This window comes from Atta cephalotes, assembly GCF_000143395.1.
Source record: "Atta cephalotes unplaced genomic scaffold scaffold00060, whole genome shotgun sequence".
Taxonomy (NCBI): Eukaryota; Metazoa; Arthropoda; class Insecta; order Hymenoptera; family Formicidae; genus Atta; species Atta cephalotes.
The window spans coordinates 565,107-570,592 of record NW_012130124.1 but is presented as its reverse complement, the minus strand read 5'-3'; positions in this window follow the sequence as shown (position 1 = coordinate 570,592).

Sequence of the window (5,486 nt, the reverse complement as noted above, 5' to 3'; positions counted from 1 at the left end):
TGTCACGCCATCACATTATTTTAAAAAAGGGAAAGCTGTCACAAAAGAAATATTTGCGCGTTCTGATGGATGTGAAATTGTGGATGGAAGGCCATATGTTTTTCAGCAAAATGGTGCACTGGGTCATACAAGTCATTTGATTCAAAATTGGTTCTCAAACAACGTCGTACTAAAATCAATTTTTTGGACCAAAACCAATATATTTTAGTCCAAGGAATTTTGACCTCCCAAGCGTAGAAATTTAAATTCCTTGAATTGCTATGTATGGCGTAGTTGAAAGGATCACAAACAAGTCTCGGCATCTCAATATGATGTCATTAAGGGCTGCTAAGACAGCATTTGTCGACATGGCCAGTGCTACATTATAGTGTGCGTGCGAATGTTTCAAATCGAAAATAGAAGTCATTCAAGTTAATGGGAAATATTGAATAATTGTGTTCTATAGGGATCCCTCAAGTGCCATATGAAAGGATTTTTTATAATATTCAATTTTTCATTAAAAACATTTTAAGTTTAAAGAAATTGTTCGAGTTGTTCGGATTTTGGTTATGCATCCTGTATATCTTTTTATTTCCACTCCCTTATTTAACTTTTCTTATTGTATTTCTTCCTCCAGGTCTGCCGTCAGTATATTAAACAACAGGGGACTCAACGAATATTCCTGCTTTACTCCTCGCCGTCCAAAAACTTTCTCCTAATTCCCTCTCCACTCTCACTCTACTCTTTGTTTCCCACAACATTTTTTTCACTCTTTTTATCTGCTCCACCCTTACCTTAAATATTCCCTTCCAATATTCTCCTATTCACCGAATCAAACGCTTTCAAATAATATTATTAATTTTCCTCCTTTTTTCCTTACGTGCCTATTTATTAAAAAATTCAACATTACATATTATTTAATGTTTTCATCTTTTTTAAAACCCGCTTGATTTGGTGGAACTAATCCCTTCCCTTCCACATTCTCCCTTAATCTTTCCGCCAATGTCGCTGTATATATCTTATACAATGACGACATTATCGACACTCCCTTATAGTCCCTTATCTCCTTTCTCTGCCCTTTTTACCAGCACTACCACTCCCTCTTTCCATTCCTCTGACCATCCCCCACCTACCCATATTTCGTCATATCTTCCAGACTTATTCTTCTATACTCTTTCCCCTCCCCATATTTCCATACTTCGTTCGAAATCCCGTCCACTTCCATTGCCTTTCCGTTTTTTAATTTCTTAATCATCTTTCTTACTTCCTCCCTATTCAGCTCCTTTTTTATCTCCTATTTCCTCCTTTCTCCTTTTCCTCTTACAATTCTCTCTTCCACCTCTCCCCAACAACTCTTTGAAATAACTCTCTTATCTCTATCCCCTTATTTATCTCTTTCCATTTCTTCCTTTTCCTATTTACTATTTCCTAAACTTATCTCTCATTTGTCGCTCTCTCCACTTCTCTTCCCCACCTCTCATTCTCCTCTTTTTTCTTGATTTCATATAACTCCTTATACTTTCTTTTTTCTTTCTTGTATTCCTCTCCTCCCCGCTTACCTTTCCTCCACTCCCTCAATACTCCCTTCTCATCTTCGACTTCTTTTCCATACATTCTATATCTCTCCCACCATCCTCTTCTTTTCTTTTCTTTTCCTCTCTCCATTTCTGTATTTTCTAATACCTCTCTTATTCTCCCTTCTATTTCCTTCAGATTCTCATGCACATTTCCTTCCCTTCACTTCATTCTTCCTAACATCTCTCTATACTTTCCTACTTCTCACACTTCCCTACATGCTCCTTTCGCTTCCTTTCCTTCTCCTCTTTTGCCATTCCTACTTCCCTTCAATGAAACTACCAGTGAATGATGATCGGAATCTATTACATCCTCTATTTTCATAAATATCTCTTCCCTCATCTTCTCATCCAATAGTTATTCATCGAGTCTCTCCTTCCCCCTACGTGTCCAATTTCCTTTTTCATTTCTTTCTACATTCCCATTTAAAATTGATCATCCCTTTTCTCTTATAGCAATTTATTTCCATCCTTGTTTTTCTTTCTATCTATTTACTTCCTTTCCTCTTCCTCCTCTGTCTCATTTTCTTCCTTTATATTCTATTTTTCTTCCTCTTCTCCCTGTTCTCGCATTAAAATTCGCCTTTATCACGGTTTTAATCCTTTTTTCTTTTCTCTCCATCCATTCCGCTAGATTCTTCAACTTTCTTTCCATATCCTTGTTAACATACATCCCCACCATCCTTATCCTATATTTTTACCTACTTTTATTCTTCTTATTTCACTCTTCCATTTCTTTCTTCCCCTCCTCCTCCTCATACAAATCCCTTTTAATACTTATCGCCAATTCTCCCTTTTTTATTTTTCTTTTTTGCAGCCTGCATCCTCCATATATCTGATATCTGAATCTTTCTCTTATATAATTTCTTTCTCCTCCATGTTTCCATCAACACCATGGCATTCCATCTTTTCAAATTTTCCTAAAAGTTCCTATCCTTATTTCTCATCTCTGCCACATTCCAAAAGTTATCTTCATTCCTTTCTCTCCTCCCTTCTTTCTCCATTTTCTCCATTTTTCCCTTTTTCCCTCAGTTCTCCCAATTTCCCTCTCTCTCCTTTCTCTCTTCTCTGCATACTTCTTCATTCTCTCTCCTCGTTTTCTCTTTTTATCCCCATTCTTCTTACTCGTACCCTTTCTTATTCCTCTTGTTTCTGTCTCTTCTTCCTTCCTCCTTCTTCGCAGAAAGTCATATTGACAAATTAATCAGAAAACTGCAAAAAATATCAACAAATTAACCTCTGAATTCTTCTCCTTTCAGCTTCTCATTCTAAAAAAATAATAGTAATTTTCAAAATATAAAATACAAGTGGTATTATCCTTATTATTTTTAGTTAATTCTAATAATGACACGTATCATTTGTATCTTTATTAAATTAATTAATTAAATTCTATCAAATTAAAAAGTAAAACCCAAAACTATCTTTTTATTATTTTATTATTTACTTAACTTTAATGATATGTGTATATCATAAAAAATTTGATATCAATAACGGACGCCAAGTTAAACTAATAGTTTATTATTTACTTAATTTCAATGATATACTTATTATTTTTATGAAAGAAAAAAATTTGATATCAGTAATGACAAAATTGAAATTATAAAACTGTTATGAAGTTAAATGCTATGTATATGTGTAAGCAAATAATTCAGAAACGTATACGGTTTAGATTTAGTATCGAATAAGTATTTATATGGCGTGCGTTATATATTGTAAAAGCATATATAATTAAAAATAGGATAATTTTACAATAAATTTGTAAGACATGCATTATAAGAGCGATGCGTAAGATTATAAAAGCGGTATGTAGATTTAAAATAGATTTAAGATTAGATTAAAAATTGATTATACTTGTGTTTGTGATTGTAATTTTAATGTTAATTAAAATCTAATGACACGTATCATTTGTATCTTCATCTAATTAATTAATTAAATTCTATCAAATTAAAAAGTGAAACTAAGATCATTTTTTTATTATCTTTTTATTATTTACTTAACTCTAATGATGTATCATGTATATAAAAGATTTGATGTCAATAACAGGCGCCAAGTTACATTAATGTATTTATTTACTTAATTCCAATGATATACATACAATTAAAAAGTGAAACCCAAGTGATACTATCTTTATTATTTTTAGTTTAATTCTAATATGAAAGCAATATAATTAAGAATATAATTAAGAATATAATTAGCATATAATTAAGAATAGGATAATTTTAGATTTGTAAGAATACGTTATAAAAGCGATGTGTAGATTTAAGATTATATAAGAGGTGCGTAGATTTAAGATAGATTTAAAATTAAATTAAAAATTGATTTTACTTACTAATTGTGAGCGTAATTTTAATGTTAATTAAAATATAATGACACGTATCATTTGTATCTCAAATTAATTAATAAAATTCGAATTAAAAAGTCCAAGACTATTTTTTTTATTATTTTTTTATTATTTACTTAGCTCTAATAATATGTATCATGTGATAAAAGATTTGATATTAACAAAAGACGCCAAGTTAACTAGCATATTTATTTACTTAATTTCAATGATATACCCACAATTAAAAAGTAAAACCCAAGTGATACTATCTTTAATATTTACTTAATTCTGATGATATGTAATGATTCTAATGATATTAATTTTAATGACATGTATTGGGAATACAAATTAGTTCGGTCCGTTTCCCTAAAGATGGCTCCAGCTGTTGTGAATGGTTCATAGTGACAGCTGATTTTGGCGGTTTCAGAGAGGTTAAATATCTGCTAATAATATTCAGTTTATATCACTTTGAGTTTCATACAAAAACCATGATTTTTACTGTGTTTGAAATGTCGAATTTTGTGTTAACCAAGCAGCATTTGCAGGAGGTTTCGATTTTCTGCTTTAATTGGAAGAAAAGTGCGGCTAAAGCCCATCGCTTGCCGAAGTTTATGATGAGACTGCTGCAACTGATAAATCATGTAGGGAATGATTTCGATGTTTCAAGGATGGAGATTTCAGCGTTGAAGACAAACCTCGCTCTGGACAGCCAAAAAAATTCGAAGACAAAGAATTAGAGGCATTACTCGAAGAAGATCAGAGTCAAATGCAAGAGGAGCTTGCAGAATCATTGGGGGTAACTGAACAAGCCGTTTCTGTACGGTTGAGAGCCATGGGAATTCAAAAACAAAGAAATTGGATGTCTTATGAACTGAAACTGAGAAATGTTGAAAGGCGATTTTTCATTTGCGAACAGCTGATTCAAAGACAACAGAGAAAAGACTTTTTTGCATCGGATTGTGACTGGAAATGAGAAGTGAATATTCTATATATAACGACAACCCCAAGAAAAAAAAATACTACGAAAAATACTAAGCAACGATCAATCGTTGCCATCGATCTCAACATCAACACCACGGCCAAACATTCATGGTTCGAAGATCATGCTCTGTATCTGGTGGGATCAAAAGGATCTTGTTTACTTATGAGCAGCTGAAACCTGGCGATTCCATTACGAGCGATCGGTATCGACTACAATTGATTTGTTTGAACCGTGGATTGCGAAAAAAACGGCAGGAATATGAGCAAAGACATGAGTTATTCTTATAAACTTATTCTTCTTCATGATAACGCTTGGACTAAAGTCATAAAAAAATATTTGGAAACGCTCAAATGAGATGTTTTTTTACCGAACCTGCCACATTCTCCGGACATTGCTCCTTCTGATTACTGGTTGTTTCGAAGGATGCAGCAAGTCATCGGTTCACTTCTTTCGTAGAAACCGAAAATTGGCTCCAAAATTGGATCGCCTCCAAAGACGAGTTTTTTCGAGGTAGAATTCGAAAATTGCCTGAGAGATGGGGAAAAGTAGTAAGCAGTGATGGACAATACTTTAATTGATCTGTTCATTTTGTTTTGAAATAAATGCACAAAAAACGAACCGAACTAAAAAA